This window comes from Lepisosteus oculatus, chromosome 16, assembly GCF_040954835.1.
Source record: "Lepisosteus oculatus isolate fLepOcu1 chromosome 16, fLepOcu1.hap2, whole genome shotgun sequence".
Lineage (NCBI taxonomy): Eukaryota > Metazoa > Chordata > Actinopteri > Semionotiformes > Lepisosteidae > Lepisosteus > Lepisosteus oculatus.
This window is the reverse complement of record NC_090711.1, coordinates 14,508,103-14,526,101: the sequence shown is the minus strand read 5'-3', so window position 1 is coordinate 14,526,101 and position 17,999 is coordinate 14,508,103. Positions and strand designations below refer to the sequence as shown.

The 17,999-nt window shown below is 41.2% G+C and overlaps 1 protein-coding gene across 4 annotated transcripts in view; it reads left to right on the top strand.

The window, feature by feature from the left end:
• The first annotated feature begins 221 nt into the window (after positions 1–221).
• The window catches only part of dlgap4b (discs, large (Drosophila) homolog-associated protein 4b), a 263,244-nt gene continuing 245,466 nt past the window's right edge, over positions 222–17,999 (top strand). For 2 of the 4 annotated variants that reach the window (XM_069179621.1, XM_069179619.1), the window contains exon 1: positions 225–892. The gene's annotated coding sequence lies outside the window, so the exon portion shown is untranslated. Of the gene's footprint in view, positions 893–17,999 lie in introns of all 4 variants that reach the window. The other 2 variants (XM_069179620.1, XM_069179623.1) reach the window with 2 other exon arrangements.

Below are 17,999 nucleotides of genomic sequence, written 5' to 3'. Positions count from 1 at the left end.
TTAACGATTGTATATCTCTACAAACTCTTACCTTGTGCTTGTCCTTCCTTTTCAATGTCACAGAAAAACAAATTCGAATCAGTGCTCGTCCTCAATTCCTGAATTAACTCAAAAAACGTGCAACTGCTTCAGCGCAGTGTAGCCTAGTCAAGAGACAAGCTGTGTTTTGTGCTGTATCTACAATCCCGTGTTTTTTTTTTTTAAAAAGGCATATGTAATGCTCTAGAGCAGAAATATGTAAACATAGCTTTCGGTTGGTGATAAACTCACGCAACACGAGAGAAGAGGTCAGAAGAGAAACAGATCCGTTTCTCTATCTGAAGCGCCCAGCTGACGCCCAGTCGGGAGCGCGGCGAGCTGTGCGCTGTCCGCGCTGCGGCCGGTGCTGATCGTTTTTAAGTAGAGCAATCCAGGCCCGTATTTTGCGTCCAGCCTGTATGCACCTCTGCTCCACGCCGTGCGCGCTCTCTCTCTCTCCCCCTCTCTCTCTCGTCTCAGGGGACAGCCGAGCGCCGCAGCATCACTGCCTCTGCCTCGCAGTCCTGTCTCCTCACCGCAAACGTGAATGAGCCGTTCAGCCATGGGGAGCACCAGGAACGAGGGCTCTCGCGTCTCCCCGCGCCGCCTCTGACACAGGAGAAAGCGAGAGAAAATACAGAGAGCTACACCGATTTACAGATTTCTGCGCGTACGCAGAACACAAGGGGACCTAACCGACAGAAGACCGCAGATCCCTCTGTCCACCTCATTATCATTCATGTGTTTACAATTAGACGAGCGTTGCCGGTATTAAGAGACTCCTGTATTTCGGACACATCATCCATCTGAACAGGATAATATCACGCCTGGTTTGCCATCTGAGTTTCAGTCTTGGACAATTAAGGAGGAAAAGGTACGTGAATGTGCATTTACGAATCGTGTTTCTCGCATTCGCGCGTGTGTGTGTGAAAGTGATTTTTTTTCCCCAGCTAGATTTCATGAAACGCATCGGGCAGTAAGTGTGTCTGGGGCAAAGTCTGTTAGGTTCAGAGAACGGTATGCTAGTTTATTTTTTATCCCTTTAGAAATTGTCCAAGAAATACTGTATGTGATGTGAGTGCAATAAATGTAATATATCTTAGAACCCTGTCAAACCAATATTTCTGTGGTCATTATGAAGCTAGTTAGCAGAATCTATAGAAATATAAATGAGATAGCAGTTCAGTAAAATTTGATACAGTTGGTGGCGCAAGGATCTGTTTATTCATTTGACATCACTGTAGCCTGTAGGTACAAGCTAAGACAAAGGCAATTAAATTATAATCAGAACTGAGGCTATAGAATGTGTCTGACTGCATTTCGGCTCTTAAGGAGGTGCAGTGATTTTAGCGTTTGATGAAAGAGAAAGTGCAGATCCTTCGCCACCAGCGTGTAACGCATCAACTGCACAGCTACTTTGTGCGCTCACTCTGCAGGGTTTGTTTGGATGTTCGTGCCGAAGAGGCTGCCGGTTGTATAGCGTGTCGATACCCCCGGTGCTTCAGAAGTATGTATACAGTGGAAGGAAGTCTGGTTTGAGGTATCAGAGGAAACTGATTTTTTTGGTAGCGCTAGGACTGGGGCTCCTTCTCCCTCGCCAGTCTGTCAGTTAACAGGATGCGCGGACTGTTAAAGAAGCACGTCACGCGTTATAAACTAAAGAGGCAGCGCGCCGTCTTTTTAATGAGGTTGCAGCCCTCGGGTGGACTTGGAGCACGGTTCCTGGGCGTTTGACGGAATTCCTCCACCGGATTGTGAGTGGAGAGCTGGACGGGCAGTGCTCTGGTGGACGGAGAAGTTGCTGTCCGTGGAGTTAGACTGGGACAGCACCAGCGAGAGGCGAAAGTGTTGTCGGCAGCAGCTCTCGTAGTTTCCTCCTGTTTTTGTTTTCATTTCATTTTTACTGAGCTCCGTTTCCTTTTCCTCCCCCTGCCATTATTTCCCCTCCCTGTGTTCAGTTCATTCAGTAGTAGTCATGGGCTTTCTTACACTACGGAAAAACCGAGTCCCAGCTTCTCATTTTTCATGATGAATGTACTGTATATAAAGCTGTGTGCTGCGCAGCTGAACACTTAGGAGCAATTACGCAGTATCATTTCAACAGTGAAAACATTCTACATAATTAGAATCTTTCCTTCGACTGGTTTCTGCTTATATATTGAAAACTGAAAAACGTATTAAACGAACGGAACTTGTTTTGAAAAGTTAACACTCATAACGTGGATGCCGACTTTGTCTCATGAGCAGATGTTTTAGAACTAGGCTGAAGAAAGCTTGATTTAAGTCACTCTTTCCTGGCGTATTTTCTGTCCAAATAGGTCAAAAGATCTGTAAAGATTTTACTGGGCTGATCACATTGAAAATGGGGCTGTAAAAAAGACCGACAGCAGGCATGAAACATTGTTGGTAGGTTAGGAATTAAACAAGTTTTGATACCTGTACAATTACTTATTTACAAACATTCGCATCGTTACTTAGTAAATCGCAAAACACAATCGCCAAGAATAAGAATACGTGTTGTAATTGAAGGACACGGGAGCTAGATGCTTCTCATCACCCCCATACTAAAATAGCTGCTGCTAATTATAAAAAAAAACATTATGTTTCACAGGCTTCTTTGAACACACACATATCCACTACAAAATAGCAGGTGTCATTGCAGTAGGAGCACTGCACAAGTATTATCTCTGGGTACAGATATGCAGATGTTGGCTTTGTCCTCCAGAAAGCCTTGATACCTACCTTCAAGGAAGGAGGCCTTTAATCTTTTAAGGCTAATAAGAACAAACTTTACCAGAGGAAACAAGAAAGAGACATGCTGGCTTGCTAAAGTTATCTGCAAGGCCAAAGCTTGTATCTCCATAGGACGAGGGGGTATGTGGTGGAGTCCTGAACAGAGGGCAGTGGATGAAAAGGGAATGAGGTGGCAGGAGTGACACTCAAGGTCCTGGCAAAGGCTGGCAGTCAGTAGTCCTACAATTCAAGGCTCACTTCAGCTCTGAGGTGTTTAATAATTCATGCACACTCTGCAACAAGGCCATAGATCCCAAGAGGAGTATGCGTAAGAGTTCGGCTCACACTTGACCCGGCTAGTGAAAGAGGCTTGGGATGATGAGAAGAAATAGAGATTAAAATGAAAAGTGTGCATGGAACTGCAAAAATCACGATTTTGTCATCTGAGTTTTTGAAAATGAGGAAGGTGTGCATATAGACCGTTGTACAAAATGTCCATTATTTCTGCAAACAATTCTAGAAGTACTAGATCACAGTACATTGTCAAATCCCCCTCGACTTTCAAATTAACATTTGGTTATCGGCCCTTTTGGCAACACAGAGCTTTCTCAAATATATTCCATTGTTGAACTTCATTGTGGTTTCAAGTATACTCCTACAAACCAGACCTGGACCAACAGCTCATGACCAGTCATAATTGTAGGTGAGATAGGAACCAGTCTATAAGGCACTGTTGCAGGAAACCATCCTACAGCTCAAACAGCTCGGCTTCACTGGCAACCTGAGGTATGGTTGAACCCAGGCCTCTGTTTTAGAATAGACCTAACTTTTCTTCTCTTTACACGCTCATTCAGGCATTTTATATTAGAACCTTGATTTCTGCAGTCAAGAGTTTGGTTTGGCATGTTTCCAGTGTTTGAGAACCCATCCACATTAGGGTTAAGTGTAGTTTAAGCACAGTGTTGTACAGTACATAGAAGGATGGGTTTTGATTGCTTTCTGCTTGAGAGAAGCCCCAATACCACCTGCTGCCTGATCTCAGCAGATCTCACAACTACGCAAGGTCTGCTCAGAAATGGAATGGGAGAACTTAAGGAAAGCCAGATAGTTGCTGTAAGTGGTGTTGCTGGACCAGAATGTGACACGCTTCCAGAGTTGGGATGTATAATCTGGATTACTTAAAGCTCCACCTTAATTCACATTGTGAAGCAGGTTCTCATTCGCTACCTGATCTGCTATGCAGTGGGACTGAGGGCACATAATAGTGTTGTGTGTCAAGTGGAGGGAAGTGGTGATGAAGACTGAAAATCATTCTTTGGTATGTGATAAAATGACCTTGTTTCGAGAAGACCTGAAAGTTATTCCCATTAAGTACAATAAAGTTAAAACCTAAAGTATTATAGTACAGACTTTTGACTAATGACTGTCTGCTGCACATGTGTTGCAACATTCCATTGGTTTGGGTAACATACTGTAGTATATGTTTTAAGTGATGGGTGTTTTTTATTGTTTCATACATTTGTTGAGGTGAAATGATCTGAGCATTAGTCAATTTAATTCTATTGAATAATACTGAGCTTGTAGGATTCAGTTGCATATACAGTAGTTCCTTTAGATTATAAAAGCCCACAATACACTTGTCGTGCACCTCTGGCAGTCCTTGTTTTAGCTAAGGAATGCTTGGTAGCTGTACTTTTGTGTTGTTGGCAATGTACACAAATATCTATTCTGAATGTCATTATCCTGAAATCACATATATGGTAACAGCAAAAGTCTGTACAAGCTGTGATCAAAGCTATAAAAACTTATGGCCTATTCTTCAGAGCTTGCCTCTCAGAGAACCATCTCTGCTCATCTCTGGAGTGATGTTCAAAAATAAACTTATTTCAAAACTAGACTGATCTGTGCTGTGACACCTTGTATCCCTACAAGCTTTTCAGTCACAGTGTTGTAGCACAACAATTTTCCTTTATCAGATACACATACCTTTCCCATGTGTTTCTCAAAGTCTAGAGATATTTTAAGCACCGAATATCCTTTACAAACAACCCCTAGTTGCACATACTGTAGCTATTTGGTGTTTCTAAATATCTCTGAGAGAATTCATTCACTCTCAGAGTATTATGCAAGCAAACACTGGATGTTGATCCTTAACATAAAATGTTATAGTATAGTATAGAAAATACTATAGTATAGGAAAACACATTATTTGAAATTAAAATAGGTTGAAAACAATGGTATACTTATCAGAAACAACAACATTTGGAAACCCAATCTAATTATAATGTTTGTCAATTAATTTCAGTAGATAATTACTGTACCTATGACACCAAATATGGTTAATACTCTTATTGTGATACAGTTCTTTAATACTGATTTACTTCAGTCTAATTACTCAAGTTCAACTTCTACAGGATTGGCAAAGTGATTTTCAGCAATGAGCCTGCTGTACTTTTCTGAAATGGAGCTTTTATTTATTTTGTCTGCCTGTAACTGGCACATCCCACCACTACCACAATTTTAATTCAAAAATAATTTATGGCAGATAGCACTGTTGGTTAGTTTAATGAAACTAACTTAATTATAAGTTTAATGAAACTAACTGCATTATAAGTTTAATGAAACTAACTTCATTATAAGTTTAATGAAACTAACTTCATTATAAGAGTTTGGGAAGGAACTTGAACTTGTACTTGAACTTTATTGCCATATGTAACCGGTACTGGTACAATGGAATTCTTACTTACAGAAAGTCTCTCGATTGTAAAACAAGTGTCAAAAACAAGACAAAGTGCAAACAGTGCATCAAGACAAAGTACAAACAATGTACAAACAAGCAATAGACAATGTGCAAGTAAACAAAAGTCAAGTTAAATCCGCTGTCAGTGAATTCTAATAATTCCTGATGTAAGTTACTCACATAAAAACTATAAATACTGTATGTAATACCCTTCTCTCCCTTGTACACATCTCTTGGACCCCTCCTGTAGCTCGTTTCAGCTCTACAGCTGACTTGGTCCCTCCTCTTCCTGAATGAGGGGGACCCTGGGACAGCCTCCTCGTCCTGTGGCTAGGAGGTCAGCCCTCAGCCAGGTGGGCTAAGTCAAATTTACTGTGACTAAAAACACTCTATAAATATATCTATATGTATAATTCTTGGGTGTTAGTTCTAGTAGGCAGCTGCGTCAACATGCGTAGGCTCCAAAGGAACAAGTATAGGTTTAGTCCATGCTGAAAACTGAAGAAAAGAAATGCAATGTTTCGGCTGTGGAGCCTTCTTCAGGTGTCATATGCTTCTTCGGGTGAAATATGCTTATCTAAAATAAGATAAAAAAGTTCCCCTGAGGATTCTCTTCAATTTTATTCAAGAAGTTTACAAGCTCAATTTAATGTGTTCTAGAGGCTCATTTTGGCTGCAGGACATGGCACAGTATTCTTTAAAACGTCTTTTAGAAGAAAAATCAGGATCTAGACATCATTGGGCTGAACCCACTCATCTCTTTGCTCTTTGCAGATGTACAGCACTTACTGTACATATGAGCTTAAAGGTATTGTAACACTATTTCCTACAAATGGATCGCTAGTGAAGCCATCCAGTCACATTGCTGAAAGAAAGTTCCCAAGGATTCTCAAGTAATAGCTGAGTAAGACCTTCAGATCAATGAATTACTACTAATGTAACAAGGACAATTTATTGAAATGGTGCTGTCATTTGGACTATTGCCACTAAAGGGTATCTTTTTTTTGGAACAGTAAATGTTGCTGGAAGATGAAATGTAGTTAATCACCTTTCTTAATATGAGCATTTAGTTTGATTTACTGTTGTGGTGCTGAAGCAGCTGGATAATTTTGAGAGGCACTCAAAATCTTCATGCTTGTATGTGTGTCTCTGTGTATCATCTGTTTTTGTGTTTGTATGTGTCTGTGTTTGTGTGTATATTTCTGGTATGTGTTTTTACTGTATGTGTCTGTGTCCGTGCTTGTTCCTGTGTGGGGAGTGTGTGTCTGTGTGTGTGTATCTACAATATATTTGTATCTGTGTGGGTGTGAACGTTTGTATACTCTACATGTTTGTGAGTGTGTGTGTGGATGGGCATTAATTCTCAGTCAGAACCCATCATTAAGATGGGAACTGGGAACAACTCCTTTTTGTTCCTTTAACTTTATCTTATACAGTGCAAAAAAATCTTCCTTTCAGATCTTGTAAACAAATAATAAAAGCAGAAACAATTAAAATACTCTCAGGACATTTTCTCTGTTTTCTATATTATTGTTTTTAAAAGGTGAACATTCACATTAACATCTTCCAATTAATGATACATGTTTAATGAGTATTCTGTTTTAGAAGTGCAATATAGCACAATACAATATATTTAACTAGGAGCTGTGCTCAAGGCAGTCTGCTGCGCTGCTCAGAGAGGTTGGGGATTTAAAAACAGATGTAATTAGAGGTTTGTAGGAGAGGCCCATGAACAGGTAGAGGGAACTATAAAGCCCACTTTTGATTAACACTCGGGGAAGGGTAAGATCACTCTGGGCAATGGTATATACAGGAGGCCAAGACCATTTACTTTTCTTTCTTTGTCTAGAACATTAAATCTTGATTATAACGAGGCTGTATCTGTTTGTTTCTGTGTATATGCATTTTTCCAGAAATGTGCACGTTTGTCACACACACCCAGATTGATTTCTGTAGCTTTACTATAGAGAGATGGGGCCAAGTGTGAGTAGATAGCTCAATGAGCAAACACTTGTGTTTGGTGGAGTGTTTTTTTTGTTCCCAGTATAGAATGTGTAATGCAGTGATTCAATACAGCTTAAAGACCAGGATCTTATTCAGAAATATACTTTAACAAACTGCACATATCAAAGACCTAAAATATTTAAAAAGTTTCTTGAGCGTGCCTGACTTTTTTTTACTTTGTTATTTTTTTTGTTTTAAAAGACATAGTACAGAAAGATTATTCTTCAGATTGCCTGCCTGCTTTGTTGTAAAGTGTGAATGTTTAAGGCACCTGTTCGAATTTGACACTGGGTTTGTTTACTCTCTCCTGGCAAAAAGCTGGCAGGGGGCAGCATCAGTGTTCTGCGTCATAAAAGAGATACCCAGCCTGCGAGACTAAAGCGGTGCTCTAATTAGAGTGCCCCTCTCTGGTTAGGTGCCCCGTGTAGATGCTGTTGTGCCACTATACACTGCACGCCAAGAAACTAATAACAATAGTTCCGCATTTTTCCAAACAAGACTGGCAGAGTACCAGAAAGATTGTTGAAACTATCTGCTGTGCCTCAGTGGGTGGCATTAAAGTAGTGAGCTTCTGCAGATCCAATGTGACTGATGTAATTCTGCAAAATGGAAAACACTGAGCCCATGGCACAGACCCCAGTAGGGTCTGCAAGAGGTGGACCATCGCCAGAGGTGGCCCAAGTTATTAAGTTTTAATCATCTGCATTAGTAGGAGCCATCATTATCACAGTGCAAAATGCATTTGGTTACGTTTTTTTATTGAGTAAGTGATGATGTTAAGAGGGCTTGATTTTTGTCTTTTTCAATTGGCTCTGGCTACACTCAAAGCCTAGTGGGACTGGTCTTTTGCATATGTCCAGTCATTGTGCTACTTGCAGGATGACTGTGTGAGTTTTAACTTTCCATCTTTCTGTAAGAATGTGCATGGGTTGGTCTGCTATTGTTCTGCCTGGTAAGTTGCAATGCTGCTACAACTACAGGTTCCTTACTTTGTGCTGCAGCAGCTAGTATTTACAGGTTTCTGCTTTTGTACAGTAAGCACATTTTATTAAATTTCTCTGAAGACCTTCTTAGTAAAGCAGGGCTCACTAGTCTTTTTGCTGCTAGAGATATTGGAATATAAAGGAATTTTCTTTTGAACTGCGGGACTGAGACTTGGTCCCTGTCTCCTTAGCAACTTTGGCTGTGTCTGTCTGCATCACTGGATGCAGCACAACATCACGTACTGATACAGAAATCTGGTCTTTTCAGCATGATTAACACATGTAATAAGCCAGATATCGGTGAAAATGATGCTGATCCATTATTTAAGGCTGGCAAATAGCGCGTGAAATAGAGTTCTAATGATTTAAACTGGTTCTGGGAAACAGCACCCGCCTGCTTGCAGTGTTTGTGTGTGTTTGCCTCCTTTGCCCACTGCCTGGGGCCCTGGTCCCATTGCAGCCCACAGACAATGGGCCTTGAAACACATGCTTTCTCCTTCAGAATGTTACAATAACATTACAGTACAGTGAGTGTGTGGAATCTCTATGCTGACTAAGAGGTATTTATAAGATCACTTTCTTGGCCATATACAATTTCTTGCATTAGGAATTTGTCTTTTTGCATACCCCAGCTTGCTCTCCATGAGACACACAGGCACACAGATAGGGAGAGAGAAGCTTGGGGTCAGAGTGCAGGGTCAGCCATTTATACAGTACCTCTGGGGGAGCAGCTGGGGTTAAAGGTCTTGCTCATTGGCCCAATGGAGTTGGATTCCTCCGCCAGCCACAGGATTTGAACTGGCAACCTTCCAGCCACAGGCGCAGATCCTTAGCCACAGAGCCACCACTCCACCAGTTCACAACAAATTTCATCCAGTCATCCCCAGCTCAGCCAGATCTTTTTTGTTCTTAGCATCTCAGTCACTTCCTTTCTCCCTCTCGTCACACTTCCTGCCTTTCCTGCTTCTCGTTTGTTCACACACCACCAGTTCAGGTATTGACCAAGAACCATGTCCCTAAACTGCCACCAGAAAGAAGCCCAAGAGGAAACACACTACAACGTTAAGCAGGTGGATCCAGCACAGCTTCAAGTCCTATAAACAACAACAATGTGTTTCAAAAGAGATAAATGGAAACTTTGGACACCTTACTTAGTGGTGACTGCTTGCTGAGATATATAGAACAGTATTTTGTAAAAATTGCGTGGTCTGATTTTAGAATGAGCTCTTGTTAAATACAAGCCGATGGCAATGTTTGCTGATAACTGGTCAACTAGAAACGGAGCAAACCAATTATGCTTTGTGAAGTGTGCACATGTCATGCTCTGCTTTCTGTCACCTGTGACAGTTGCCCATGTGCTGGGAGTGTGATGAAAACCTTTTTATAGAAACAAAATGAGCCACAATGCACTCTTAGGTTTACTGCATGCAGTCTTCCATTATAAGCTTGCCCAACTCTGCAACGATTCACATACTGTATTGTTGTCCCATAAATCCCTTAGACTCTCATGAATCAATACCTCAATACCTTTAACTATTTTAAACCTAATGGACATATTATTAACATAGGCTTTACCAAGAAAACGTCAATAACTGAGGTGAGATCTGCTTAAGGCTAGACGCCGTCTGTCTCGTGCCTTTTTATGGGGCTGCCATAGGATTTTAATGTGCTTGCACCCGGAATGTCTCCCCACTGATTTCATTCTCAGGGAGAAGAGCAGATTAATATAGACCCCTGGAGATTAAATCTGTGTGTTACAGGCTAAATGGACCTCAAGACAGTGGAGCGCCTTGTTCTTAATGTAAAGAGTAATCACTCTGTGGAATTAAACTTATTTGTTTTGCAGGATAAGCAATTACAAGGATATAAACCCCATTTATTAAAGCGCACAAACCTGTCCACCACAAAGTCTATTTCATGACCTTTGCTCAATAGCCAGAAAACCAGCTTCTGCTGAGGAGAAGTAAGCAGTCCTTCACTCTGCTCTGGGGACGGTAGCCTTCTAAATCTAGCAGAGTGACAAGGCTTGCCTTGAATAGGTGCAAGGCAGGATGCACCCTGGGCAGGATGCCAGTCTATTTCAGGGCACATACAGACCGTCACACCCACACCAGGAGCTAATTGACCTACCAACATGTCTTTAGATTGTCGTGGGAAAAAAAACATACAAACTCCACACAGAGAACACCCCAGGAATTGAGACTCAGGGCCCCAGTGTTACAAGACAGCTATGCTAGCCATCGGTCTACCATTGTATTATATGCTGTAGATTTCAGCTGGTGAGTATAGGATGGCATTGAGCCAGAATAGCTCTGATGTGGCTTTCTGTTCTTCTCAAAAGTAGATTCAAATACCAATTACAATGAGCTGAGCATGATCTCTGCTCGGTGTTCAGAAAACCTTTTCTGGGTTCCTGGCTTGCTTTCTGAGTCTGAGCTTCCGCACAGCCCCCACAGTCTCCACTCTCTGTGTCTGGAGCTGTGGTGGAGGCTGCTGTGTGCTGATGATGAATGCAGATATTCATATGGTTTTGTGAGGAATACAGAGAATATTTTTCCTGATCTTGAATGACTCAGCACCTCTAAGTACTTGCTTTCAAAAACAATATCCCCTATTTTTGTTTCAAGGCTTGTTAAATGTTATTTTTAATGAAGCCGGTAGTGTTTTCTCTTTACATGAAGAAGGCTTAATTGTGTCGCGGCTTCTTTTGTGTAAAACATTTCTTGTGATTAACTAAACAAAATGCTTGTTTAAGTAAAGAAGGAGTTGAATAAGAAGCTACGGGTAAATTTGAAGTGTCAGTCACATTAGCAGCACATTTTCTGCTGTACAGTACTGTATGTATGAGTCAAGCTGTTCTCTGAATCTTTCTCTTTTCTTAGTTTCCTATAGCATTGCAGCTAAGATGAGACTGATATTCTGTGGATGTTGAGATTCAGATTTGCAGTTTCTCTTTAACTCCAGAAAGAAAAACACTCTCTTATAGCTCCAGGTTGACTTGGTGGCTCAAAGAGGGCTGTTGCTGAGTTTACATGTGAAGGAAATTATTCATCCAGAACGCAAGCAATTTGATTGCAAAATAAGATTGATGGCCATTGTGGTACAACGAGACTATAGCTACAGTGTGAGCCGAAACTGGTCCATTGCAACCAAGAGGTTCAGAACATCCTTTGCCAATTTGTAGTTTTGCAGTGCTTGTTTTAAGGGTGTTGTGGAATTCTAATGAGTCAAAAATAGCCCCTGCTTAAATGAAGAAGCAATTCAATTCAGGCTTGACTAAGAAGAATATGGTATAAGAATAATAAGTATGGTATAAGATATGGTACAAGAATAAGAATAGGGACCATTTTCACAGGTAGGCAAAAGAAAAGAGAAGCATTTAGCACTATTCCCATGCATTCCTGAGCCCTTAAAGGTACAGATCAAATTTGCTCTTTCAGTTCTTATCTATAAAGAGTTGTCTTTTTTAAATTGTAATCCAATGACAAGGAGACTTGAAAGATATACAGGTTTCTTTTCATTGTTTTCCACAAACAACTCAGTTTTCTCAAAAAAGAGGTTATGATTTGTATGTATTGAGAAAGTATACACTACTGTATTCTGTAATATGAAATTCATAACTACTGTATTTTGCACAACCTTCAGGACATTTAAAATTTGAACAAAAGAAAAGTCTATCATGTTTTAATCTCTTAACCTAACCTGTCAAAATAGTGCATCTAGCAGCTCCTACAGTATGTGACCCCATTTGATAGTATGACAACAAAACAGTTACAGTCATCTGTTGTGCAAGTCCAAGTGTCCATTCTGTGAATAGTATGCCTGTTTAATTTATGGAAACACATTTTTTGTGTTATCAAAAACAAAAGGATCATTCATGACTCGCACATACAAATTACAATGGCAAGGGCTGGAATTTTTATTTTATCTAAACACATTAAAAGTGTTTGTTGAACATGAAAAAATTGAAGATGCTTTCCATCCATGTCTTTTAAACATGCACATAAATATCGCATATGTCTGCAAACGAGGCCCTGAGATTCTAGCCTTGAGGAGCATCTCTTGCTCTAAGCAAGAAAGGCATCTTGTCCCATAATGTTTGAAAGTGATCCTTTTATTAAGCTTTAGTTATGAGCCACAGATATTCCTGTAACAGCTTAACAGTTTTGATCACTGAGACAGTGAGTGGGTGAGTTCCTTGTTGAAGCCATTGACAGGACTCTGTGGTTCATTAGTGGCAATTCTGATGCTACAATCAAAGTGTAAACAATTGAGCAGGAGGACTGAAGCAGAAGCAATTTATACAATAGACACCAGTGAAGAAGACATGAAAATATGTTAGAGAACTAACATTATTAATTACATTGCTGACCACACTTACAATAGGGGAAATATATACAGTTCCTGTTGTAGGTACAGCATTTGCACCTTATGCTACTACAGCCAGATATGTGTTTTTGTGATTGTACATGTTGTAAGAAAGGCTTTGATCCTCCTATGATGAGAATTCAGTTGTTCTTTGGAGTCCCCAGAGCTGTGCCTGTCGCTTCTGACTGTGGGCGTTCGGTGTTTGATAATTTTCTCTTTTTTTATCTTCAAGCCGTTTGGAGTGGCGCAGTGCTTGTCTTCAGCGAGCAGAGCATTCTGCCCGCAGCGCGCGGTCCAGGACCAGGGCTGTGTTACACAGCAGGGGGACTGTGCTAAATCCCTGTGTTTAAACATTTCATTCTTAGAACAAGGTCTAGTCTCCCTGTCTCATTTGCTTCTCCGCTCCAGCATTCCCCTTTCACAATGCCAGCGTATTCAATCAGAGCAGGTAAACAGGTCAGAACACAGAGCATCCCTGTGCATCAGAATTCATATCAGACATCTTGCTGCCAGAAAGTCCCCTTTCACCCCTATTTATTTCAATTTGCTTCCTTCTAGTAAAAAAAAGGTCCATATTACCAGCACCTAAGAATTTGCTTAATTAATTTTATTTGTTTGATCTGCATTGTATGATTATCCACGTTTGCTGGGAAGTGCAGTTTTAGGTGAGCTAGTGAAGAATTTGCCAGACCATAGAATAGCTCAGGGAACAGTCCAGGCATCTGAGTCTGCTCTATCATACACTGTCTTGTGCTCTGCCTCCTACAGCTATGAAGAACCATCGACTGCATCCTTAACAGCTGGAGGTTGGCCAAGAAAATGGTTTTCAGACATGTTTGTTACTTGCAGTGGCCTATTAAATTATCCAGAAATAATTCTCAGCAGCCAAGCACTTTATGACTTTTTCAATAATGCATTAGCCACGCCATTGAGCAGTGCTTGGAGGTACAACCGTTTCATAATTCAGACATTTAATCTGTGAGCTTGGGAAGTGGAAAGGGTAGGACTGACTGTTAAAAACAGTTAAACATACAAAGCAGCATGAACAAGGTTTTGTGTCAGTCCTTACAATGTTTGACATAAGGACAGGAAGAAGACAATGAATTTAGTCTGCTTTGTTAGATACAGTTAATTCAAACTGGCAAAGAAAGTTGTTTCACAGACTGGAGCAGAGGGGAAAGCCTTTTAATTATGCATGTTATATATTGTACATACAATACATTGCCAGCATCTATTTCACCCTGCAACTCACAACTGGCAGCCCGCTGAAGCTCAGCATGTCAGTACCTGGATGGGAGACCTCCTGGGAAAAAGGTTGCTGCTGGAAGTGGTGTTAGTGAGTCCAGTAGGGGGTGCTCACCCTGCTGTCTGTGTGGGTCCTAATGCCTCAGTGTAGTGATGGGGACACTATACTGTCCAAAAAGGCACCGTCTTTCGGATAAGATCTTGTTTCTCTGTCGTCATGCCAGGGTGTTTCTTGAAAAGAGTGTTACCCCGATGTCTTGGCCAAATTTCCCCCTGGACTTTGCCAAACATGGCCTCCTAATAATCCCCATCTCAGAACTGCTTCATCACTCTGTTCTCCTCCTCACTGCTAGCTGCCATCACATCCTCCAGGTGGGGGCTGCACATTGGTCCGTAGACCAATTACACATTATTATATTTTTTCTGTGACACCCATCATCATTTTGTAATGGATGCAGTAGGTAAAGCCTAGAGGTGAGATGGTTCTTTTGGCATAGAAATAATGTGTTGTAATATTGACTGCTGGGGGCCACGTTACCAGATCTCTTCTACAACTAGGCTAGATACCGTACAGTTTGATACTATATAGTATTGAAATGTACAGTTGTGTTCCACTTCTCTCTAACTGTAGTGTTTTATGTCTGCCAAGGAGTGCTTCTTTATGTAAAAGCTAGTCTTCTCCTCAGTAGACCCCCCCTTCCTCAGCTTGGATATTGATTCCCTATGGGTCTGTTATTTCCTTCCAATTGCTCGTTCTGAGGATAAAAGATCCCATCAGGCCCATTTGTCTGTAGACCTGGAGATAACTTTTCTCTCTGTCTCCTGATTTTCCTCCATCGCAGCTACAGTACATCCAGCGTTGGGAAGCCAATCAGTCTGTAGGTCCCTTTGTTCAGCTCACTCTCTTTGTTGCGCCCTCCCTTCTCCCAGCTTAAGTCCTCTTCTGTATCCAGAATATTAGAAATTACACACTTATTCAGTCCATCTTTCCCTTCTCCTCAGCCCATACTTATGAAATCGTGCTCCTTTCAGGGTCCATGAAGGGTCTCTTTTGATTTCTGGTTTTATGGTTCTTGTGCAACCTTTATATACCTCTGTGGTGTTATAACCTGAATCTGCAGTTCTGTATTCTTGGGATCCTCTCACCATGTTCCCCCAGCTCCAAGGAGTATTACACAGGTAGTGCACACAGCTGAGGGCCCTCCTTAGCTCTCTGGATATTCAGGTCTAACAGCAGAGGAGTTTACCTGTGCTACTGACCTGAGGTGTACCTCTCCTTCTCCTGCTGAGGCTTAGAACAAACTCCCTTCCTGCCATCATCAACAAGGTCCTTCTCCCTCACTGTTCCCTTAACAGTCATTAAAAAGAAAGCCACCATGTTCCTTCATATTTGACCATCTCTTCTCTGCGGCCATCATCTCCTTGTCTTCAAGGCTTCAGTGAATGGCCTCTTGTTGCTAATTGATCATGTGTCTTTATTGCTGAACACCTTTAAACACATTTACAAATGTCCAGCCATCTTCAAACTCCTACTTTGAAATACCAGCAACAGTGACATTCTTCCTATTTAAATCTGATGGGAGGACTCATTTGCTCTCTTATTTAAATGCTTTTGCAAAATTAATTCAGATACATGTGCTAGAGTTTTCCATTAAAGATGCGTGACATTCAGGGCTTTCAAAGGTTTCTCTAAAATTACAAGTGAATAGCAAGCCATGTGAATTTTTCTAACTTCAGCTCATTTTCTTTCCTTACCACTTCAAATGAGGAGAATGAGAAGCTTGGGCTCTCCAAATTAGAGTCCTGCTCGCACAGTAGGGTGATGTCAGTGTTAAATCCGGTGCCATCTTTCTAATGTATTCCAGTGCAGTCAGAGCACAAGTGAGTATTTACACTCTGTGTTTCAGACTCTGGATCCTGACAGTTAAAAATTCACCTTCCCACTGCATAACTGATTAATATCCGCTTTATTCATGCTCAGTGATAGCTGAAATGACCTTGAGCTTAATCATACAAGTTTCTTGTGAAGCAGCTGAGGTGAATGTCAGCAGCAATACCATCGTGTTGGCTGGTCTTGTCAGCTTTTAGAAGCTAAACTAAACTGGACCTGTACTGTATGGTTGCTAAGGAAAACCAGTTTGCTGTAAATGGTGGTGGTGGACCAGTAGGTGGTGCTCTTCTCTCTGGCCCAGAGTGCACACCTGCACCCTAGTATTTTGACAGGAGACACTGTGCTATATGAGGCTATACTTATTGGGAAGGTTGAGAGGTTATACAACTACCTGACCATTAAAATTACAATGACCTCCCTAAAATTCCCCTTACTTCAAATGGGGAAGCAATCTTCCATATTCTGTACATACTGTAAACCTGAGGCTATGTTGTTCCATGATAAACAATGTCCTTGTACAACACTGCATAATAACAGTAGATGAAGGCTGCAAAAATATATGTCTGCAAGAGCTGACAGTTTGCTATGAAATAAGAGTGTCCCCAGTTGTGATGGATTATAACAGCTAAAAAGAATCCAAACTGACTGAATGGCAGTACAGGTGCAATTCTATGTGTAAAGTCTTGTATATTAGTCCTTTCAATACATTCTTTCACTTTCAATTCAATGCAGCAATAGCTATACTGCTACAGCAAGTGAATAAATACTGTAGATAAAAGGCATGCTAGAAAATTCAAGTGTTAAAGGAAAATAAAAGAGCATTTTTAATAAAAAAAATTCTCTGCTCTTCAAGAACAATAAAAATCTTGTTTCTCTGCAGGTTGAAAAAGCTCAGCCACATAAAAGTGATCTATGTTCTTGATTTGTAAGTGTAAATTTAAATCATTTGTAAATTGGTAATAGGATTCAGGCAAATGTTCTTCCAATTCAGAACACATAATCAACTCACTCCACTCATCTCTCTCACTTACGCTGAAAGGGTTTAGGGTCAAACTGTTGAGCAGGTGTCTGTTTATTCTTCAAAAACCATACTGTTAAATTTTGCTTCAGTTCACTTCATTAGGTCTTTTGTGCTAATGTATTTTGTCTCCTGTAATGAGAACTACATGTTTTTATGACAGCTCTTGAGGGAATAGTCTCCCTGTGTTGACACTGGAGACTATAATTCCAAAGATGCATTGGAAGGGATAGCAGGCACACAGATCACAGAGTCAGTGGACACAAAGAGCACACAGTCAGTGCAGACACATAAGGTGCATAAGGAGCTAAGGGATAATTCTTTATCAAATGGAAAACACTTTTTCTTACTCTTCCATTTGTACAACATTTGTGATATTTTGGTTCAATTTTCCAACACATACCTTAATTACCCTTCTTATTTGCATTACTTCCTGATTTTTTCATCTTTTCAAACCACTTCATCCAGTTCCGTGTTGCGGGGAAGCCAGAGTCTATCCCAGCAAGCAACGGGCGCAAGGTGGGATACACAGACACACACTCACACCAGGGCCAACTTTCCCAGAAGCCAATTAACCTGCCGGTATGTCCCTGGAATGTTGGAAGAAACTGAGGCACTCGGAGGGAACCTACTGTACATTAACACAGGGAGAGTATACAAACTCCACACAGACTGTACTCTGGAAATTGAACCCCAGCACTATGAGGAAGCAATACTGACCACTTGGCCACCGTTGTCACGCCCAGTACACCTAGAGGGCGCTCTACGTCTCTCCTGTTCCTAGTTCCCTGTGATTATTCCTGTCTTTCTGTTGTGTCTTGTTGTGTGGCCTATTTACTTCCTGCTTCTGCTCTGCTCCTCGCTCAGCATTGAGGTTCAGATGTCCTGAAACCTGCCTAGCTCCAGGTCGCCCCACATCCGCTACCTGAGGGCATAGGTTTCTATACGGCATTTCCTGAACAGCTGAGCCCAGGCTAACCCCCGTCTCGCCGCTACGCA